At 43.9% G+C, this 23,961-nt stretch overlaps 1 protein-coding gene across 2 annotated transcripts in view; it reads left to right on the top strand.

Moving 5' to 3' along the window:
• Positions 1–23,961, top strand: part of OPCML (opioid binding protein/cell adhesion molecule like) — a 500,180-nt gene that overhangs the window by 283,943 nt on the left and 192,276 nt on the right. The window lies entirely within an intron of this gene.

Below are 23,961 nucleotides of genomic sequence, written 5' to 3'. Positions count from 1 at the left end.
TCTGGAGCTGTCATTTGCCTTATTTGCAATAGAACTAAATAAACAGAACAGTCATGGAGTCTGTTCTCAAAACCATAACTGATGTGGAGATGCAGGAGGAAATGAAATGCCTGTTACGTTCTAGTCAATTTGCATGGTGATCTCAGCTTGTGTCCTAAGAGCCTCATCTGTCAACAGCGCAAGTAAATACAAAGAGAGCTTTCCCAGTGCTGTCAGCAGGGGAAGCAGTCACACTTCTGAAGAAGGGTAAGTTAGTAAATGTTCATAAATTCTCCCAGTAGTTTAAAGTTCATCATGACCCTCATGTAGTCAGAATCCCACCTAAGATTTCAGCCTTCACCACCCACAGGTTTAGTTATAGCCATGGCTTAGCATCAGAGTAATCTGCGAGTTTAGAGTGGTGCTCTTTTCCTACATGCAACATGTAGACACATACTTGAAGAGTCTGACTTGCATTCCAAAGCCTGGTTGTGAGCCCCTCGTTAACAAGTTTTACCTGAAACACAGTGTCTTAGCACCAATACCTATCATTGGTACTTATTCCTACTTTGGCTTCTCATCAGGGTATCAAAAAGCCTTTGACTGTTCTCTTCACTAATCATTCTCTTCACTAATCATTCTCCTCTGTAGGTTCAGAAATTGAAGAGCAATAGAAGTGAAGTAAGCTAATCACAAGGAAAGCAGTCAGAGATGTGTCTTAGAATAATTATAAACCGTGGTCGTCATGCCTGAGTACCACGCATAGCAGTCACTTTACAGACACGATCTAATTCTATTTCCCAATCAACCCAAGAGGGTGAGATGCATTTTACTAATTTTTTGAATGGGGAAACTGAGGCTCAGAGCGGCTGAGGAACTTGCCCTAGGTCACAAGCTGAGAGGTACAGAGCCGTGATTCGAGCTCTGCTTAGTCAATAGGGAAAGCCAGCACTTAACCTCTACGTGGAATGTCCTCTTCATTCCCTCCATATTAAATAAGTCTCAGGCCAGACTGACACACCTGTTCATTTACAAGGCGCATGCTTGCCTTGTCAGGTTATCTCTGTTTAAAGGACTTCAGTCTAATATCTCTGCAGTCAGGATCTGTCCTCCTTAAACCTTTTCCTCTCCTCCTACTTTATGTATCTTTGTGATTATGACTTCCTCCTTGGAGTTAATATCAAGTCTGTATCAGTGACTCTGAAATCTACATTTCTACTTCTTAATTTCTTCCCTAATTCTAGTCTCTTCTTTCCGATTCTTTCCTGAACTCTTCAAGGTGGGTGTCCCATACATATTTCACGTGTCCCACACTGGACTTTTCTTCTCTCCAAAACCCATTCCTCCTCTTTTAATTCACATTTATATTCATGGACACACCAGCCTTGTATAAAATGATGGCTTAAGCGTTGACTTTCTTTCTCTCTTGCTTCTCTGTCAAAGCAGATGTCATGTCCAGTAAGTCATTCTCTTTCTGTTCCCACAACCACAACCATAAAAGTGCGACATCTTACACTCTGGTGACTTTTCACTGCCACGTCCTAATTGCTACCCCGTCCTCAGTCTCTGGCTCCTTATAATTCATTTTAACACTGTTGTCTAAATATTCCTGATGCACGCACCAGATCATATCACTTCCCCCTGCTTGTAATTTTAATGACTCCCTTTTGACAACACAGTAAAGTCAAAACTTCTTAGATCACTTTTCCAAGTGCTCAACAATTCAAGGTCAGACCTCCTTTTTCACTCTTACTTTCTGTTCTTCCATTTTTATATCCTACACAGAACTTAGCCAAACTTGTCCTTGTAAAACCTCTGCCCCCAGTGCCCTGCATTCTTTTCCATTTCTCAAACAATCTGTCTTGAATGTTCTTTCCTCTGGATATCCAAGTTCTATGGACCCTTTAGAGCAGGGCTGTCCCATGGACCTTTCTGTGATGATGGAAGTGTCCTATATCTGCATTGTCCAACATGGTAGCCATTAGCCATAAGGGGCTATTAAGAACTAGAAATGTGGGCTTCCCTGGTGGCGCAGTGGTTGAGAGTCCGCCTGCCGATGCAGGGGACACGGGTTCGTGCCTCGATCCGGGAAGATCCCACATGCCGCGGGGTGGCTGGGCCCATGAGCCATGGCCGCTGAGCCTGCGTGTCCGGAGCCTGTGCTCCGCAACGGGAGAGGCCACAGCAGTGAGAGGCCTGCGTACCGCAAAAAAAAAAAAAAGAAGAACTAGAGATGTGGCTAGTGAATTGTCAGTATTATTTCATTTTAATTAATTTAATTAAAAATAGCCACACTTGCTAGTGGCCATCATATTGAACAGTACAGTTTTAGAGTGGCTAAATCCCCAAAGCCAAAGGCTTTCTTTGGAATTCCAAACCTTTACCTGCACTTCCTTACGCTACCTGTAACTTCTCATTTCATATTTCAGCTATTGGTGGATCTAACTTTTTCCCACACCTAGATTTTTCCTTGAAAGCAAGAGCCAGAGCTGGCTCTATCATTCTTAATATGGTCACAGTTTAGGGATTGCAATCTGAATTGGCAAGACCATGTAGATAGCTCTTTAACACATTTATATTAAGTGTTACTAATCCATGACAATAATGGTAAATGTCCTAATTTGGAGGTTATTGGAGACCGTACCACAAAGTGTGTCATCCACCTTGGATTTATTGCCTTCTCCCCATGCTTAGGACAGATCACTGTATAGGCAGGCACCAAAAGCATTTATTTCTACTGAATAAAGAAGTTCTTAGTGAAACCTTTTTTAAAATTCTGTAATTTAGAGCCTCAGGGGAAAGATCCGACACAGCCACGTTTTTTAGTGACATTGGAAATCACCCCAAACAGGATGGCCCAGAGGACAGCCTTGGCAGGCAGCTAGAAGGGCACCCCCCAGCCCGCTGCAATCAACATGATGGCATCAATGACACACCCTGATTGGCCAGCAAGCACACATTAATGACCAGTTAGCAACTGTGTTCAGGTCAATTAATTTATATTTGTATTTTGCAAACGAAAAGTTGCCCTGTTAGATTATTGATTCTTTGTCCTTGTATTCAGTTTGTTTTTAATTGCACCGTTGCTGGGCCAGGCCCTCCCTCCTGGCACGCTGGCAATAAATCTGCCACCATCTCAACAATCAACAATAAATGTGTCTCTTCATGTCATTATTAATATGCCTCTTGGACTGGTTCATTACCATGGCTAACAGTTTATAAGAGCGGGATGGCACGCTGCCAGGAGGATTCCTTTTCCCGAGGGCTATTTTGTCATGATAGGATTGATGTTCTCAGGCCTGTGTGTGTCTGAGGAAAGGGGCCTGGGATTTAATTTAATATAGCTGGAATGTGAGCTGCCTAATCCTCTCCTAATCATCAACAGCTTTAGAAGAAGATTCTGTTGGAATAGAGATTTTTACCCTCTCTTCCAATTCTTCCTCTTCTTCTCACTTTTTTTCTTTGTTATCTTCTTAATTCCTTCTTAGTTTCTGTTCAGATAGGTTTTCTTCCCCTCTCAAAAACAACATAACAGCTACCTGGGTGATCTAAAATCCCTAGGTAAGGGAGCCATGTGTCCCCCAGGAGCTGGAGTTTTATTATTGGTTTATTGGTAGCTGAAAGCAGAGGGGAGTTCCCTGTGCTTGATGTGTGAATGGTGATTAACAGAGCTGCAGAAAGGCTGCCCTCGTAATGTCACCTTAATTGAGGTCAGTATTGAAAAAGAATAAGCCCTATCTTATAATAGAGATAATCGTGAATTACAGTATTGTTATCGGCTCTTTCAGTCATTAGAATTTTTCAGGGAGAAGCACAGATTTTAGGTGAATTTATAGGTTGGCAGAAGAGACCCTGTGTGTCTCAGATATGCCAAAGGGGACATCTAAATGGGACGGAGTGTTTACAAGGGTCCTGCTTGGCCTGAGATCTAATAATAGTCCAGATGTTGGCCATTTTCAAGGCGCAGGTTGCTCCAGGACAAGAAATTTGGCGTCCCTCCCTCAGATACAGAGTGAACAGTCAATTTTTGGTTCAGGATAGAGACTTTTATACTTAATTTACTATGAACAGTGCCCCTTGCACTTCTTGGTACAGAGCTCTCCAAAGCAGGTTACACTGAGCTTATTGAAAGAGAGGGGCATGGCGGTGGTGTGACACCTGCTGTTTCTCTTGATAGGAGCCTAAGTGGCCCAGGGAAGTGGAGGGAAGGAGCCTGGGGCTTGGGCCAGGACGATTTAGAAGAAAAGGCGGCAAGGGAAAGCTGGCAGAAGACTGAAGATGCCTGCAGAAGGGCAGAGCTACAGATGGAGGATGTGATGGGAGGCAAGGGAGCAGAGGAGGTGGGGAGGGGTTGAAAGGAAGGGGAAGAAGAGACAGGGAAGCCCAGCCCAGGGCTCAGTGCACGGAGGACGCCTCCCCTCAGGGACGTGGGGAACCATGGCCAGGCTGCTCCCATGCAAGCACCTCTGTGCCCATGACACCCTGGGGTTCTCTCCACTGCTCCCCTGCTGCTTTGCTGCATCTCGCTCAGCCTGGCGTCTATGCGAGGCCGGGAGACACTGATGCAGTCACTGGTGTGGAACTCAGACTCTGGAAGGTTCCTGATCCCCACTCTCTCCCGCCTCCCCCCTCCCCCCTTACCAGTGAGAACTGATCCCATCTCTGCAGACTCATGGTTGGGCTTGTGTTTTCCCGGTGCCGTCGTATCCAGGCTAATCCAACAGAAAAGGCAGTGTTATTGATAAGCAAAGCCTTAATTCAAACACATACAGAACAAAATGCATTTACCAGGCTGCCTCTAGGTAAGAGGCATGAAAAATTCAACTCCTGGTTTGGCTACTTGCTGTATGATCTTAAATGAGTTACTTAGTTTCAAAGTCTTCATCTGTAAATTTTGGGAAATAAAGGCTGTCCTACCTCCCTCTTATGGTTGTTCTACATTAAGCGGACAGCACTCTAAACTAGGTCCTGTACAATAGAAAATACTAAAATCGTTTGTTGTTTTAAGCTGCTAGGTTAACTTTAGAAATTAACCGACCCTCTGAGTTTGCGTGACGGGTGTTATGCTGGAGTGATTCATTAATACTTAGAACTCTGAACTGTCTACTCATCCTAGTACAGTTTTCACATTAAAATATAGCCACTGGCCCCTTATATTCTAATAAATTTTATTGGATTTTATGGATAATAATGGAAGAACCATGGCAACTTCTGAACATATCTGAATGTGTGCGATATCCCCATCCTTGAAGTTTTATGTCACTCTTATTATTTTTAAATATTCTTCTATTTTTATATTGTCGTCATAATTTTATAGTCTCACGTCCAAAAGGTACTTGTGAAAAATATCTATAGTTATGTTTATTGATGGAGAATTGAGGTTAAGCAGACAACTTTGAGTCAAAAGAGAAATAGCACTAAATCATCATCAAAGGTTTGTTTTCTTTAAGAACCTTACATCCTCACATAAATACGCGAATCTTAGAGACATTTCTAAAACCACATCTTTAAGGGGCCACTACCGTACACTGAAAGGCATAGCTTCGTTTCAAATGAATCCCCCTGACTGCAATCACATCCAAAATAAAAGAAGAAAAGCCTGTGCTCCAGTTTCAAAAGGAAAAAGAAAAGAAATGTCAGGCTGACGCGCACACATCCCCAAGTGCCCGCTTTAAGTGCCCCACCGACGGGAGTGCGAAACGAAGGGCCCTGAGCCCTGGCCGTGGTTAATCTAGAGCACCAGCAACGCACAACAGAAGCAGAGAGTGCAAAATAGCTGCCTGAGGAATAAAGCTGCCCAGCCCCTTGGTTCAGCAACAGCGGGGTGGAAAGTGAGGGGACAGGAAAATCAAAGTCCCTTCAGAAACAGTGATCACACATCGAGACAAAATGTCCCCACAGCAGGAAAGAAAGTGGAAAACACACCAAATCAATCACCTGAAAAATGAGGCTTAAAATCTTCTGCTACATGAGAGGCAGGTGGGGAGGGAAGAACGGGTCCGGCAGCTTGAAAGTCCTTTATTAAACTGCACACTGACTGCCATGGCACACACAAGAAAATGCAATTAAGGTCAGGCCATTAAAAAGGTGCCCAAGGATAGCTCTGTGCAAGACCAGGGGGCAGTCTGCAGGAGCTCAGGGTACTCACTTCGAGAAAGTGCCAGGCGGGGCGAAGGGCCTCTGATGGGACAGCCCTGAAGTGAGGTCCCAGTAGAGGCAGGAGGAAAGCGGAGGTGGGAATTCTTGCCTCGTCTCCCCAGCGCCCGCTGCAGTGGCCCCAGCCCAGTCCTTCCCAGTCCTGTCTTCCTTCAGCCCCAGTGCCCTCAGCACCATTTAGGATAATGTGTCTCCAAAGGACATTCATGGTCAGCAGGGGATGACACCGCAGGTACACCATCACGTGGCATCACTCTGGCCCGCGGTCACCCTTCCTCTCCTTAGACAGGCCCAGGTCCACATCTTCCGGCTGACTGAGAAGGGCAGGTGGTGAGCCCGGATGGGGCGCATGCCCCCGCCTCCGCTTGGTCGGAGGGACCAGGCTGGGCTGAATTGATCCGCGAATGAAGAGCTTGGCCTCCCATTGGAAGCTCCAGAGACACCGTGTACTTCAGAGCTGTCTCTGGGTTCGGGCTTTGCTGGGCATGCGGTGTGGCCGGCTGCTCACAGAAAGCACAGAGTGATGGTGACTGGCCCTGCTCCCTCCCTCTCAGAGCACCCCCAGGGCCCCACCCACGCCTGCCCTGTTCAGGGGACCTCCACTCCAAAGACCTGGAGGTGTTACAGGAGCTCGGACCTTCCAAGGGTCACACCGCCTGGGTATAGCTCTGTGGCACTGTGCTGTCTTCACTGGTCACACATCTGATTTCCCCACCGAAATATAAGCACCGTGAAGTCAGGGACAAAGTTTTCACCTCCCTGCTGACACAGACGTTTACCTCTCATGGAAGCAGGGCCTCACATAGATTAGACGCTAAAAATATTTATTAAATGCATCTGGCATGTAATGAGCAATCAAATAAGTATCAGGTGATAAGACGGATGGGAATGTTCAGTGGAGGGGAGCAAAGTGGTGTTGGCACGTGTGTGCACAGATCAACTCCAGTCTCACACTGAACAGAGGCAGCTTCCCTGCGGGGCCGGTGCTCACCAGCAGCTCTTCCTTCCTCCATAGCCCGGAAGTGAATCCCTGAGTCAAGAGTGGGTGAGACAGTGCTCATCTCCCCTGCAGCCTGGCGCATCTCTCTTGTGTGCTGGGGCCGCAGGTTCCTTCTTGCATCGCACGCCACCGTCCCACACCGCGTTCTCATTGCCTTTTGCTGGAGGTGGCCTGCTCATTGCCGAAGGTTTCCAGGGTGCTCGGGGCGCTTAGGCTCCAGGCCTTTCTATTTCCCATCTGCTGGAGTCCGGGAAGCCATGACCCGGCCACCTGAGCAAGTTCCTGGAAGCTTTCTAGCAGAAACATGAGCTACAAAGTGCCCATGATGGCTGCAACAAGAGGGGTTTACAGACTCCTCCGACGTTAGGAAAGGGAAAATCATTTCTGGGTATAATACAGTTTGTAACATGCTCCCATTTTCTTCAGAAACTATTGCCCTGCAGTGATTTTCTGTCTCTGGCAGTGAATGTTCCCTGGGCTGCAACTACCGTGAATCAAAGCCACTCCAGTGCTGGCTGAGCAGGGTTTGTGGCTGGGTCATTTCTCCCCTCCTTCCATGCTTACGTCTCCTTTCCCCACTTTACCGCTTTCTAAAGTTGTCCCTTGTTCCCCCTCCTCTCTTCTGCTGCTTTTGTCCTCCCCCTCCAGGCAGGGCTGCTCACCTGCTTCCAGCAGCAGGGAGGGCCTGAGGACCAGCCAGCCTAGCCAGTACATCTACATACATTTACATCTCATTGGCCTGCAAACATGATGATTATGCAAAGTTCTCCTCCTCCTCCAAGCAGTGAAAGGATTCTGTTTGGATTCAGGAACTTTGGGTCGCCTTTGCACTTCCGCAGAGGAGGGTGTGGGTGTAACGCATGGGGGTGACTGATGGACCAGGTGTCAGTGGCACAGCTCCAAGGACAGCGGTCCTCCAGCCGGGCCCCTGCTTTGACTTGTCCACATCTCCGGGAATGCCACCTTGCCCCCAGTTAGGGGAAGAGGTAGAGAGCATGCCCTCTGGCCAGCTGTCTGAGCAGTCTCCCACTCAGCCCACTTTCCTGTCCTCAGCTTCTCTCTTTTGGCAAATTCAGCACATCTCTTTGCTGAAATAAGTGTTCAGGCCAGCCTGCTCTTTCATCACGTGTTGAAAGCTGTACTGGGGCCCTGATCTATCCTGTTTCTTCTGAGCCAGGTAGGACCTTCAGGTAGGGCCACGTTGCCAGCATCCATTTGTAGAAAATAATCCTGTGATCATAAGAACACCATGTGGTGAGTCAAAAGATCTAGAAAACAACCTCAGTGTCCATGACTTATGCTCTGAGGCGCATGGATTACCTCCCTGGATCTGTTTCTCGTTCTGTAAAGTAGGGGAGTAGAAGTAAACGGTCTCTGAAGTTCATTCCCACTCTAAAATTCTAGGTTTTTATTTCCGGGATGACGTATTTTTCTATATATATATATATTTTATTCTTCCACAGATGGTTTTATGTTGTAGTCTATCCACTGTTTCACTTGTTCACACACTGAATATTTAACACCTGCCATGTGAAACCGTACTCAGTGATGTCTCGAGGATCATACCTGTATTAGGCACTTTGCTTCAGATGGAGGATAACATAAGTCTGCCTTTGGTAGGGTTATGTTTATACTTCCTCCCACTGTATTCTAAGTTCTTGGGATTAGACATTGCTTGTGCCAACCTGAACACCCAAAAAGTGTGATGGGGTTGCTAGCACTCAACGATGTTTGCTGAATAGAATTAAATCGAATCCCTCTTTCATTCTGAAGTTTTCCCTACTTTTATGTTTTTAGTGGAGAAAGAAGACACTGACCGCTAAGAATAGTCACCATTAAATTATGGAGTTTTCTTTTTTATTAATTAAAAGAATATTCTGGGGAATGTTGAGGCCGGTGAATGGCTAAACCACTAGTCCGGTCTTACCCTAAGTATTCTAAGATGATTGGGTGGGTCTGCATCCCCTGGAAACCAACAGTCACTCCTTAAAAAAAAAATCAGTAAACCTACCTAATCATTTATTGAATGTCGGTTATATTCATGATACATTAGGAACTATTCAGAGGAGGAAAAAACTCCAAGGAAGGTTTCATTCTTGAGGGGAGACAGAATGTACACCTTTAAAGCAATTAGAGACAACTATTTAAATTGAGCACCAGGGAAAGCGTATTTCAGTTTGGCTGGTCAGTGTTTCATCACTTTGCCGATAGACTGACCCGATGTTTTCTCCAGCATGTCATAGGGGCACCTCAAAGTCAACCATGTCCAGAATTGAACTCACATCGTCCTACACCAGGGTCCCCTCTCTTGGGGTTTGGCACTACCGTGATCTAGTTCCATGGACCAGAAACATGACCATCCTTCTAGAGACCTCTCTCCTCAGTCGCTTTAGCCAACAGTGCTGCCTTAGTCTCCTCAAGCTGCCTCACGAAATACCACAGGCTGGGAGGGTTAAACAGCAGACATTCATTTTCACGCAGTTCTGGAGGCTGGAAGTCTGAGATCAAGGTGCCTGCAGGGTTGGTTTTGGCAAGAGCTCTCCTCCTGGCCTGTAGAAAAATGGCCTTCCAGCTGTGTCCTCACATGGCCCTTTGTGTGTGTGTTTGTGTTTGTGTGTAGAGAGTGATCTCTGGTGTCCCCTCCTCTTCCTATAAGGGTACCAGTCCTATCAGATCAGGGCCCTACACAATGACCTCATGTAACCTTAACTACCTCCTTAAAGGCCCCACTTCCAAACAGTCACATGGGGCGTGGTAGAGCTTCAACACATGAATTGGGGGGGAGCATAATGAATTCCATTACAGGTACCAACTAGGGTAATCCCAGCTTCTCAGACCTCAATATCTTAGTGGCTTAACACAATAAAATGGTACTGCTTGTTCAGAAATTCCAATTACCTGGGAGGTAGGGGAGGGCAAGTGCCAGGTTCCATGCCATCGTTCAGGAATAAAAGTTGACTGAGGCTCTGCCCCCTTCAGAACATGGTGACAGTGTCAACTCTGGCTGTAGACATCCAGCCGGCTGCCTGGAGGAGAGGGTAAAGATGGGCATAAAAAGATGAGGGTTTTTGCGGGGGAGGGGCTTGTATTTATTTGCTTGCTTGTTTGTTGTATGGGCCAGGCTTCGTGGAAGTGTGCACAGTACTTACACTCACTTCTATTCCTTTGGCTGGAAATACAGTCCAGCTGTGTGTCCAGAAAGAGAAGAATAGATTTGGTGAATAGCTAGCCCATCTCTGAGATACCAAGTCCCATTCACCAGTCACCAAAAGTACATCTTAGATCTGTCCACCTCCTTCTACCTCCACAATCCAACAATCTAAGACAAGATACCATTGTCACTCACTTGAATCATTACAAAATCCTATTAGGTTTTTATCCACATAGTCTCTTTAACTTTTTTAGAGTAATAAAATACATGTAAGCTAAAATTGACTATTTTAACCATTTTAACGTGTATAAAGGCATTTATACACGTTAAAATGAGGCATTAAATACATTGGCAGTGTTGTGCAACCAGCACCACCGTCAACCTCTAGAACATTTTTATCGTCCCAAACTCTGTACCCGTTAAACAATAACTCCCCATCCCTTCCTCCCCGCCAGCCTCTGTAACCCCCTCCACTTCTACTCTGCATCATGCTCAGTTGCCCCTGCAGCCAGAATGATCTCCTAAGAGAGTCTAATCATCACACACACACACTCTTTAGACTCTTACATGACTTTCCACTGTTTCCAGCAAGATTACAAACGTCCCTACGGTGGCCCGCATACCCTGGGAGCTCGTGTCTGTAGCTGCCTCCCTGGCTGGTGGGAGAACACACTCCCCTCCGATTCTGTTCTCCAGGCACCCACAGTACTCTTCATGCAGCCCACGTGTTTCCCACGTTCCCTCCTTCCTCGGGATCTCTGCATCGGCTGTTTTCTCTCGGTGTTCTCCCCTCCCCATTCCTCCATCATCCATCAGATTTCCTCTCGTCCGTCACTCCCTCTGTCTTCTCTCACCCTCCTGACCATGCCATGCATGCCCCTTCCAGAACACTTCTTGCATTGTTACACATATTTTTCTCTTAATTTTATAATAAATATATATCTTCCCACTGGGCCTTAAATTCCATAAGGGTGGAGACTGTACTGTTTATGTTCACTGTTTCATTCCTGGTTCCAAATGCAGTGCCTCGCATGTAATAGTCACTTGATGAATAAATGATGAATGAACAGACAAATGCTATCGGCATCAGGAAGGGTTGAACCAGAGTTATACAGAAGGTGGCTTGGAAGAAAGGAGCATGAAAGCATTGGCAAAATCAGCCTAAGACAAAGAGGAAGACATTCCCCACTGAATGAAACAGCCTAATTAGTTTACTATTTTATAATTTATTCATTTCCCATTAAATCTCTTTTAGGATGTCACTTCTTTCTAAATGTTAGTGATGATGGTATGATGATCAGGATAATGAAAAAGAAGAATATTTCTTAATTCTAGAGTTATGTCCTTGTTTGCAGGAAATGGGAAGAAAAAACAATATTGTTGAGTAATAAGTACCGGGCAAACAATTTCACATGATACTATATTTGATATTCAAGTTCCCTAAATAGAGTATCTTTGACATCTATACTACATCCTTGGGAGCTTAAGAAGACAGGAAACTGTGCCTCAGAGCCATGGAGTAAATGCACTGAAATCGCAGCTGGGAAAGCCAGGGCTGGGCTTAGTCATCCAGACTCTCAGCTAAGTGTTGTTTCCTTTTTTTTGCCTTTGTTCTGTTTCTTGTCTCACTCTTGGTCCTGGTTTCCCGGCTAATACCCTCATACTTCAGTGCTCTAGAAATTGGATGGATTGAGAATGTCAACCAAACCCATTTAAAATCTTTGGAAATGTTGTAACCAAGCTACCTTAGTTCTGGGTTCCTAGGGAACAGATCCTAGGACAGAGAATAAACACTGATGTTTGATTTTGTGGCGAAATCCTAGGGCGGAGAGAATCAAGGCAAAGGGAATGAGGAAGAAAAGTATGGGAAGCAGTACAAGGTGGTGCCTGATCAATGTCGGATACAGATCGATGATGAGCAGTTCAGAGGCAGAGCTGGAGACTCGGCAGGTCTTTCTGCTGAGCGGCACAGGAAGCCTACAGACCAGCTCCAGAAAGAGCCTGTGCCTTGAAACTATCCATCATTAGGAAGGTTGGAGAGGGATTTCCTGACCTGACTTCCTCCCTGTCTCAACCACTGCCGTCCTTTGGTGCAAGTTTACTCTGAAGGGAGTGAGCTCCCCAGACTTCAGGATTGCATTGCGTGTCCCCTGCAGCCACCACCAGGGAAGCAGACCCCATGCCCTGAAGGCCGGCATTTCATCTGAGGTTGGAAGTGGCAGAGGATCCAGAGACCTCGAGGGCTCAGCTGGTCAGCTGCAGGTGTAGATATGCAAGGGTACACGTGCTGGTCAGCCAGGACAGCAGGGGAGGTGAGTTAACCAGCTGAAGGTGTAGGAGTTAAGGAGGCCACGAGAATTTGAGGGGCAGTGGAAGGTGCCTAATAGGCACAGCTTTTGAAAGATTGGAGTATTTGTTATAGTTACCTTTTCAATTCTAACCTGGCCAGAAGGCGACAATTGAAGAAGACTGAGGACACTAGACGGGTATCAGCTGAAACAATCGCTATGGCTGGAAGTTGGCTCAACTATGTTGGAAAATTGCTTAAGATGATTTCTCTTAAATCTAAACAGGCATCTATTGGGACTTACCTGGTGGCACAGTGGTTAAGACTCCATGCTCCGAATGCAAGGGGCCCAGGTTCAATCCCTGGTCAGGTAACTAGATCCCACATGCATGCCGCAACTAAGAGTTTGCATGCCACAACTAAGGAGCCAGAGAGCCACAACTAGAGAGCCCGTGAGCCACAACTATGGAGCCTACCTGCGACAACTAAGACCAGGCACAACCAAATAAATAAAATATTAAAAAAATAAACATGCATCTATTGTATGGCCCCCAAAATAAACATCTTGGTATTTTCCCAATGGAGATTTGTATATGTGTACATTAAAAGACATGAATAAGAGTGTTCACAGCACTTCAGAATACCCCCAAAACTGGAAACCACTCAGTGTTGACCAAGAGAATGGATAAACAGATTATGGAACAAATATAATGAAAAGCTGCATAGCAATAAAGAAAACAAACTCCTAAGACCTCCCAAAACATGGAGGAATCTCAAAGGTACTATGTTGAATGAAGGAAGCCATGCACAAACGGTACCTATTATAGAATTCCATTTGTGTGGAATTCAAGAGTCATAATAGTGGCAGTCTTTGGAGAGGTACTGAATAGGAAAGGGCAAGATGGAAGTTTCTGGAATGAGGCCATGTTTTATGTCTCGTTCTGTATGGTGACTACATGGTTGAATACACATGTACAGGTTCACCTACCTGTGCATTTCAAATCTCTCTTCTCTGCTTTATCTAAGTTATACTTTAATTACGCACACGCCAAACCTCTCCCTTCCTGAGATTTTATGAAGCAAATCTCGACTGCTCTGAAAACATATGGATCTAGAGCATTAAAACCCACAGCTTTGGGATTTGTCCAATAAAACCTTTTGTTTAGGAATAAGTTTGTCCTCCATGGAATTTATAGACACTACAAGAAAGCATTTTCAGTTACTGGAAAAGGGACAACCCATTGTCTCCTCCTAGCCCTAGAGCCCTAACAGCTACAATTAAAATAATGAATTATCAAAGGGAGAGCAAACATTTAGGTCAAAACACAAGCGACTGAATGGATCAGTCGCTTAGACGGCTAAGAGAGATTTTATTTTTGCACCAAGAAAAATGATGAGGGAAAAATACTGACTCACAAAGAAAACACAAAGAAGGATGACAAAGCTTTAGTCCAGCAGAAAAGATCAAAATTCGCGTCCCTGGAGTGACAAGAGAAGGATCTAGGGGAGAATAGCAATGAATAGAGGGAAAGGCAGCCTAGAAAGAGGAGGCAGACAAACAAAGACGAGGAAGAAAGAGGGCCTCTTACAAAAGGGCCAAACGTGAAAAGAGGAGAGAGAAGCACGTAACCTGTAACAAGCCACTGAGAGAGGGAAAGCACGAGAAGGGAAGGACTTGAGATGGAAAATAAAAATGAAGAAGATGAAAAGGAAGGGGTGAAATAGAAGGAAATGGACTAACCGTTGTTCTGAAGAGAAATGAGGCTGTACTGGGAAATGGATGTTTTCACGGGCAGAGGGTCAGTGGGCTGAGCCACCCCCTGCTCAGCTGCGGCCGGGACGGCTCTGGCAGGTCCAGCCCAGGACGTCCACAGAGGTGACCAAAGTGCTTCTCAGATTCTGGGGCCCTGGGATGAGCCCTCTCTCTCTCTCCAAGGTACCATGTTTTGGTTTGGGGTCTGCAATGCCCTGTCTGCTGTCGATCAAGGTTGAAAGAGTGAATCTGATTGAATTGGTGTTGGGAGAGTCTCTTCATACCATGGAGCAAGGAGCAGAGTCAGAAACCCAGGCGTGATGTCTCGTCCTGCGGAGGCGCAGGCAACCCATTGTCTCACCTTGAGCCTCGACTTCCTCGGCTGTAAATTGGAGATAATGCTCACTCTGACAATCCTTTGAATGGACTAATATAGAAGAAAGACTTTTCCTCCAACACAAAGCACTATAGACATTTCAGGTGTTATTATGACCAGGTTTGTTACTGGAGGACATGGGATGGAGACCTCAGGTCACTTGTGAATAAAGTCAAAGGGGAAAAGCACATGCATTGTGTAGGGATGTCTTGGGCTTAATGTTTGCTCCACAGGGAAGACGCTGGCATCTGTGTCTGAGTGGTAAAACCCCGGAGACAGCGGACATAAACCCTGGTTTATTGAGAGGCGTGGCTGCCTGTGGAAAGCTTGCTCCAAGCTTCCCATCATCGTCTGGAGATGCTAAACGGCTCCTTCGGCACCTGCAGTTGTGCCTGCCTGGTGCATTCTGAACAACAGAAACATTAAAAACAACAACAAAACAGAACCGATTAATTACTGCAAAAGCTGTTTTTGGGTGGGGGGAGAGAAAAGTTGTTGTTCTATTATATTTCTGAAAAGTGAGCATTTTATTGTTTCTACAAATTGCTCCCTGGAAAGTACTTTCATTTTCTAATTGTTCATAAATTTACTGACAGGTGGCGACACAGGTGTAACATCATTATTTCATTTTATTGTATACATTGTTTTAACGAGAAAATCTGGAAGGGCTGGGTACCATACATCACTGAATGTACCCTGAAAATGCGTGGGTGGGTAGGCATAGCCCAAGTCTGCCGCTTCCTCACATGCGCCTGGGCCTGGTTTCCCTCAACTCGGGGTCAATCTGGACAGCTGTGACTGGTTAGAATACGTTAAGACGGGACAGCAAAAACAAATCACTTTTTTATAGTTATTCTTTTGCTTAAAAAAAAAAAAAGATTTAAGGTTTCTTTTCACTGAATGATCTGTCCCAGTGTTCCTTGCCAAGGACAAAACAAATTTCAGAGTTTATATAGACACTAAAATGTTGGTATTTGCTGAACATTAGTTGTGCTGGACAGATTGCTCTTTTCAGTTTAACATATATTGGTACTTGCACTATAATAGATCCCTAACTCTGTAAAGCTAGGAATTATTTCAGCATTGTTTAGCATAATTGTAACACTTAGCATTTTGGCTAGATTATAGCAGGAGCTCAATAAATATTTGCAACTTACCATTCCAACTGTTATTCATAATTTATGTGCAAGGCTGAGCATATCAATTAAGAAAACTACCCTGTCATGGAAATAATAACCTTATTTACATAAAGGCAACTACAGGCAGTTGAGTTTAGCAAGTAGGTTCACGTGTTTAGGAGAACTGAGGAGGTGGAAAGAGCAGGTAGAACTGGCTTCTGCCCCACCTTGTAGGAGCCGCTCATGTCAAGGTTACCATCAACATCCAAGTAGCTGGCCCTGTTTCTTCCCACACTTCACCCCTCAATAGGTTTTGAAGCTGGTTGCCACTCTCTCCTGACAGAAACTCTCTTGTTTCTGTGAGGTCACTCACTCCCCGTTGTCTGCATAACCCTACTCACTCCTTCTTGACACCAGAAGGTAGGTTCTTGTCTCTTTGAAGAAAGAATTCAGAAACAAGATAGGCAGGTCAAGAAAGTAAAGTGAGGATCTATTTAAGCAATAGTACACTCTCAAGGGGAGAACGGCTAGTCTCACATGAGTAGCTGCCCTGAGTTTCTTTGGCAAGTTGGTTATGTGGGGCACGGAAATGAAGGGGCAGAATGTTCACTGGGGAAGGAGGGGTTTGGGGTCATATTCCCTGATTTTCATCCCAGCTCCATCTTCCTGAGGGGAGGAGGGATTTGTGTCCTCATTTAGCCTTGATGGGAAGTGTCATGGCCTCAGCGCATGGTGGGTACTTCTTATCTACAAAGCTAATTTTATTGTAATGAGGGCGTAATGAACAACGGGTTACATTCAGATGCCAGAGATTCCTGCCCTTTCCCACCTTTCTTTGTCTGTCTCCATGACGCTTATTGCCCCCAAAATGCGTGGTTTCCTGTCAATCTGGAGGCCCCTACTTTTCTTTGTCTGCCCATGGACCCCCGTCATTTGAAAGATGTGTGGCTTCTTGCCCTTTGGCCTGTGACCCCCCTTCTCTGCTCATCTCTAGCTACCTGCCTGCTCTAACATTCTCATTCTCTCTCAAGGATGCCTTGCCTCTGTATAACCTGCATGGAGATTCCATCCAGGGTCCACCTTTGTGCAGTCTACACGGCCCCAGGTCGATCTCACTAATCCAACTTTTAGTCATAGCTCCACAGTCTGCACGTTTCTGTTGAACTCCTCAGTGACTGTCTCAGACACACACCCCTGAGTGTCCATCAGCTGGCTCTCAACAGCCCACCGTGACCCCCTTAGCTCTCCCACCCTCCACCCTCCTCCTCTTTCTGGTCCGTATTATCATTCAAGCTCCAAGTACAGCTGCAGGATTTAGCAACAGAAACAACAGGACACCAGTTACATTTAAATTCCAGATGAGTAACAGATCATTTTTTTAGTATAAGTATGTCTGCTCAGTGCTTTTTGTTTTTGTCTTTTTATTTTTTTCCTGCTTTATTGAGGTATAATTGACAAATAAAAATTGTGTGTATTCAGGGAGTTCAATGTGATGATTTGATATACATAACACATCCTCACATGGTTACTATTTCTCTTCTTGTGGTGAGAACACTTAAGATCTACTCTCTTAGCAAATTTTGAGCATACAATATAGTTTTATTACAATGCAGAATTGTTAACTATAGTCACCATGCTGTACATTAGATTCTCAGAACTTCTTTATTTATAAATAACTGAAAATTTTATAACTGAAAATTATATCCGTTGACCAACACTATTTGACATTTAAATTCAGATTTAATAGGTAATTTATCTGATAGTCATAACCCCTACTGAAACCAGGGGACCATCTTTCACACGTCCCTCTCTCTCTTGTTCCTCCAAATACAATCACCTAGGTATTTAAGTCCATGTTTCTAGTATTTTTAATTACCTGAGTACTTTTTTAAATAATTGAAACCAGTGCTTCAAGACAAGTTATTTCTTCTTACCCGGATTCCCCCAATTTCCGTGTTTTTTCCCTCGTGCCTCACCTTTTTCAGTCTCTGCCTCACAAGACGTCAGTGACCTTTCACTATGGTGCTAAGTTGTATGAACGCTGATGGCCACGGGAGAGCTCATGTAGCCTTTTACAGAGAGCAGGGGTGTGAAAAGATGTGCGTTTTAGAAAGTCCTCTGTGATCTGAGTGGGGCTTGATGACTTCCATCGGCTCCCGTGATTCCTCTTCCACCAGCTCTAAGATCAGCCAGCTCCTGTACTGCCTCTGAATCACCACCGTGATCTTCACACCTCTGAGCTGTGGCAGGCACTTGTGCCTTTTGCAGAAACACCCCTGCTCGCCCCCTCAGAATGCAGATCAGGTGTCATCTCTTCAGGAGAGCCTTTCTGAAACTGGAAGTTTAAATAAGGTGCCTTTCCTGTGTGCTGCCGCGTCGCATACATACGCCACTATTCCAGAGCCCCTGTGTGCCATTGTCTGCTTAGTATTCTGTCTGGTCTGATTTTGGAGTCAGACACAGGGCCTTTCATTTCCTTAAGCCCAGCACCTAGCATGGTGCCTGGCATCGGGGAGCTCGAACACGTGTGTGTGGCGTGAATACTAAACGGGGCATCTTGCACAACTCCTAACTGTTGCCAACCTTAGGAGTCCTCATGGCCATTTAAAGTGCCCCGAACAGGGCCGCTGGAGCTGTAGGCTATCTTCTCCCTGCAAATCAGGAACAATTCTCTTGTAGCACTTACTACATTGTATTGTATTTAGATGTTTAATTACCTGTCTGCATTTGTTTTCTTCAGCAAACATTCATTGAGCTCCTCCTATGAGGTAGGCACCAGGCCCTATGCATTTCCTTTCTTTGAGGACCGTATAGTCTTTGGTATAAATCAAATAAAGATGTCAATAGACAATGAATCTCAGGCATCTTGATACGTGTATGAACAGGGTGTAACAGAGCCTAGAAAAGGAAATAGTCATCCCCTTATAGGGACAGCTGGGAACATTTTAGAGAAGGGTTGACACTAAGATTCTGGAAGGATGACTAAAACTAAACCCAACTGACAAGGGAGAACAGGCGTGGCAGGCTTGGACCTGTGGAATAGCATGGCCTATTCGAGAAAATCTAAGGAGCTTTGCATGGCAGGAACATATGGAGGGAGATAAAGCCGGACGGAAAAGCAAAGTCAGGTGCTATGGGAACTTCAATACAAAAATAAGGAATTTGGAAACCACAGAAGGACTTTCTGCCGGGAGAGAAATATGATTAATGTCACTAGATTTTGATTTTAAAAAATATACGTGCCTTATCGTGAATGCAGGTAAAGTGTACAGAAGATATGGGAAAGGCCTGGTAAAGAATGAAAAATCCACTTCTCTGTATGAATAGGTTTTCCTCTTGGGAATAATGATCTACTAAGGGCATCTTGACATGGCCTAAATAAATGACTCTACCAGAAGAAGTAGGAGTAGGTCTAGGATTCAAATAAACTGGTTCAGTGCTGTGAGATATATATATATATTAAAAAAGGATTACTGATCAAGCTGCCTGGGTTCTGGATTATGTACTCTTTCACATTTGTTCTTTGGCTGAAAATATCTCTCATATACAGAACATTTTAAAGGGAACATTCTATATATAGATACAGTCACTCTTTTAAAAACAACTCTTTTTACAATATATTCAGATGATGAAACATCACACCTGCCAACACTGAAAGGCTATAAATAGAGAGTGAAGCATAAATCTAGAAAGAAAAATAAGCAGATCCATTATATATCTGTTGCAATTAGGAGAGTATTTTGGTGTCAGACTACAGGGAAATGGTTGTTGAATTACTCAAATAACTTAGCAACAGGAAATATGATACACAATGACCAGAAAAAACTATATTATCTACTGAAAGGATTATTATGGCGGCAATGTGAATTATCTAATAACTCCACCATCCCAGATGAATTGATTGGATTTACTCAGTCTGTAGGTAAAATGTTAAGTGTCCTCTAAGGGGGGGGAAAAAAAAGAATTCAAACCCAATTACTTACAGCAGTCTTTACAGCAGGGGTGTTGGGGGCAGGTGTTGTATTCAGGATTCCTAGTCTTAAATGTTCATGCTTCAACTATAGAGCACCTCCTGTATACTCACTATCTAAATATTCATGCTTCGGGTAAAGGGCACCTGCTGTATACACATGAGCTGCCTGGCTGTGGAGACGTGCCTGTGTGTAAGTTGTGGTCTCCGTCCTTCCACAGTTCACACTGTGGTAGTGGAGGCAGACGTGGGAAGTAAACAGCTATAATCAAATGCTAAAATACAGATGTGTTCAAGCAAACATCGTGGCTTCATAGAGGAGAGAGTGCCTGTCTGGTATGGTCACGGAGGTCTTTACTGAGCTGAGTTTCTGATGATGAACAGATGATTTCCCTGTGGATAAGTCCTGGGAACAGCATTCTCTGTAGAGAGGAAAGTGTGCAAAATCACAGCAGTGGGGAAGTGCTGTACTAGCCCAGGAGTAGGTGCAAAACGAAACGTTTGCCCTCAGGGAACATCCAGTTGGAATAGGAGGCTGATGCATTTAAAATGAACAGTCCTAGATCAAATCCAATCAGAATTCATTTTTATAACTGTCCCTGGGAAGAGAAGTTAGATAAGAGTAAGATAGTGCTTTGAAATAGAGATGGAGCCTTGAATAATGGCTAGTATTTGGAAAGATGATGGTAATTAAGGAAAAGGGAATTACAGAGAAAGACTATTTTAATCTAGGTTGGAGACTTTGACTTGATACGGAGGAAAATAGGAGGCCACTTAAATGAGTGGCCTGAGAAATGCAGTATTTAAAGATTACGCTGTCCCAGATATGCAGATGAGCTGGGGGAGAAAAGACAAGAGTTGGGAAGGTCTCCTGGGAGGGCATTGCTGTCACTGTGACAAAAGTAAGGAGAGATTGAAAGAGAGGTGAGCAGAGAAGGGAAGGAGAGAGAAGAAATGTAGGGTACATTCCGAAGGGAAGAAGATTGGAGTGTACAATTGTTTGGATAAGAAGTTTAGGAGAAAAAAATAATTATAGTATTTGGAAATTGTGTGGAAAAGAATATTTTTCAAATTCTATTTGCAATATAAAGAAATTTGACAAGTTTTTTTTTAAATTTTGTTGAAATATAGTTTATTTACAATGCTGTGTTAATTTCTGCTGTACAGCAAAGAGACTCAGTTATACATAGATATATACACACACACACACACATATATATATATATATATATATATACTTTTTTTTTTTTTTTTTTTGCGGTACGCTGGCCTCTCACTGTTGTGGCCTCTCCCGTTGCGGAGCACAGGCTCCGGACGTGCAGGCTCAGCGGCCATGGCTCACGGGCCCAGCCGCTCCGTGGCATGCGGGATCTTCCCGGACCGGGGCACGAACCCGTGTCCCCTGCATCAGCAGGCGGACTCTCAACCACTGTGCCACCAGGGAAGCCCCTATATATATATATTCTTTTTCATTCTTTTCCATTATGGTTTATCACAGGGTATTGAATATAGTTCCCTGTGCTATACAGTAGGATTGTGGTTTATCCATCCTTTATATAATAGTTTGCTCTGCTAATCCCAAACTCCCAAGAGAAGGGTGTTTCTGTTAACATATGTATTAACTCTGTCTATATTTTCTGTGTTCTGATGCTTGGCATCTAGAGCCTTGCTGGCCCTGGAGGGACTGCCCTTCCCAAGATTAACCATTTTCCAGGATAATAACCAACTGGCCAGCAAGCAAGCATACCTTTCATATGCAAACAAACCTATCCAGAGCCCAAGCTCCCTACCACTTCCTTTACGTAGGGCCACTCTGTACCTGCCCTGCTCACCTCAGGGCCAGGGACCAGGCAACTAGGACAGCATCTACACTCCAGATCCTACAGAAATTATTTAAACTAGCCAGTCCTAAACCTGCATGCCCTGCTTGCCTTGACCTTCCCATGGAAACCACTACAAAGGCTCTTGCCCACATTTTCCCCATGCGCTCTGCTCCTGAGCTGCCCTGGTCCTGCCCCATGTGGCCTCTGTGCTGTGCTCTGCCCCCTGTTTCTAAGGATCTGTAAGTAGAAGAAACTTCTTCCCTCAAGACAGCCATTTTCACGTCTCTGTGTGTTACCATACCTGATCAAAACAGGTCCCAGGTACCTGCCTGAAACAACACACTGAATGCAGTTGATAACCCTTGGCTTGTCTGTGTAACCTAACTGACCAGAAGAAGGTCATGAACACCTGTGAGAATCTACATGTCTAAATCATTGCTTTCACTTGCCACTTGTAATGCAGGCAACCTTGGAGATGTTAGGGGGTTTGATTCCACACCACCAAAAAGCAAATATTGCAATAAAGCGAGTCACACAAATGTTTTTGTGTCCCAGTGCACATGAAAGTTATGCTTGCACCATACTGTAGTCTATTAAGTATAGTTTCATAGCATTATGTCTAAAAAAGTACATACCTTAATTTAAAATATTTGATTGCTAAAAAATGCTAACCATCATCTGAGCCTTCAGTGAGTCATAGGGGTAACATCAAAGGTCACTGATCACAGATCCCATAACAAATATAATAATCATGAAAAATAATCATGAAAAAGTTTGAAATGTGAGAATTACCAAAATGTGACACAGAGACGTGAAGTGAGCAGATGCTGTTTGGAAAAATGGCACCAGAGCAGGGTTGCCACAGACCTTCAGTTTGTAAAAAACACAGTATCTGCAAATCAGAATAAAGTGAAGTGCAGTAACGTGAGTTATGCCTGTATACGGACATGCCCTTAAACAGGATCAGCTAACTTATATTTAAGCCCTAGTATAGCTTTATCTGCATTAGTGATGTCTTAAAAACGGGGATTACTCTGAAGATAATTTAAGAATTAGTAACAAAGCACTGCTACATAACCACATTTTTTTAAATTATACCAACAAAATCCTTTTTAAATGTCAGAAACACCTAAAAATGATTATTATTTTTTGCACTTTCTTTTGCTTTTTCTTAATTGGCCCCAGGTGCAGCATTGGGTTCATCACATCCTTCAGTTCATGTCATCTTGTCATCTTTGCTCTGTAGAAAGTTGTTCTATTTAAAGCAAAATCAAACAGTTAAGAAAACTGGAAAAATTATTGACTGCATCTATGTCAAGCATAGGGTTAATATCATTATTCTCTAAATAGGCAATGATAATTGATTTAAGGAAAATAAAAGGCACTAAGAGATAAAAAAGAATAGATATTTTAAGAGGATATGAAATTATTAACACAAGTTTGTACACAAAAATAAACTAATTCACTTAGGAAGATATTACACAGTAAAATGCCATTTTTCAATTATTACATTGACATTAAAAACTTGTGGGACCGTTATGGTAAAAAAGTCACTGTCAAAGGTTATCAGGGTGTAAATTAATTTAGAAAGCAATTTGCAGTTTGTACCCAAGACCTCTGAAACAGTTTTGTTCTTTAAGGTGGTGATTACACACCTGTGAATTTTGACTAAAGCCCAAATGTCAACGTTGAAAGATGTTCATCATGCTGTTATTTATGATAGTAGAAAACGTGTTATTCTGATTAGTAGAGAGATGATGGCTTACGTATAGTCCTTGTGCTTGTAAAGAACATTTGTAATATGAGAGAATGTGTGTGTTACAACGATAAGTAAAAAGGACACGTGTGTGTATGTACGCGTGCGTGTGTTCTCTGAGTTGAGGGAACACACCACTAGACACCTACTCGCTTGGCAGAGAGTAAAGAGACTAGCAACACCAAGTATTGGTGAGGATGTAGAGGTATTGCAATGCTCATGCATTGCTGGTGAGAGTAGATAAAAGTACAGTGCTTTTTAAAACATTTGGTAGTTTCTTATAAATTTCAGCATGCATCTCTTTCATGACCCAGCATTTCCACTCCTTGGTATTTACCCAAGAGAAATGAAAACATACGTCTGCAAAGAGACTTGCATGAAAATGTTTATAACAGCTTCATTCATTATAACAAAAATCTGGAAACAAACCAAATATACATTAATTGGAGAATGGATAAACAAATTGTGATATGTTCATCCAGTGAAATACTACTCAGCAAAAAATTTAAAAAGAATGAACTAGCAGTATATGCATCATCTAGGAAGATTTCAGAAGCATTAGGTTAAGCAAAAGAAATCAGACTCAATAGGC

The sequence above is a fragment of the Lagenorhynchus albirostris genome, chromosome 9, assembly GCF_949774975.1.
Source record: "Lagenorhynchus albirostris chromosome 9, mLagAlb1.1, whole genome shotgun sequence".
Lineage (NCBI taxonomy): Eukaryota > Metazoa > Chordata > Mammalia > Artiodactyla > Delphinidae > Lagenorhynchus > Lagenorhynchus albirostris.
Note: the sequence above shows the minus strand (reverse complement) of the source record. Positions and strands in the feature narration are given on the sequence as shown.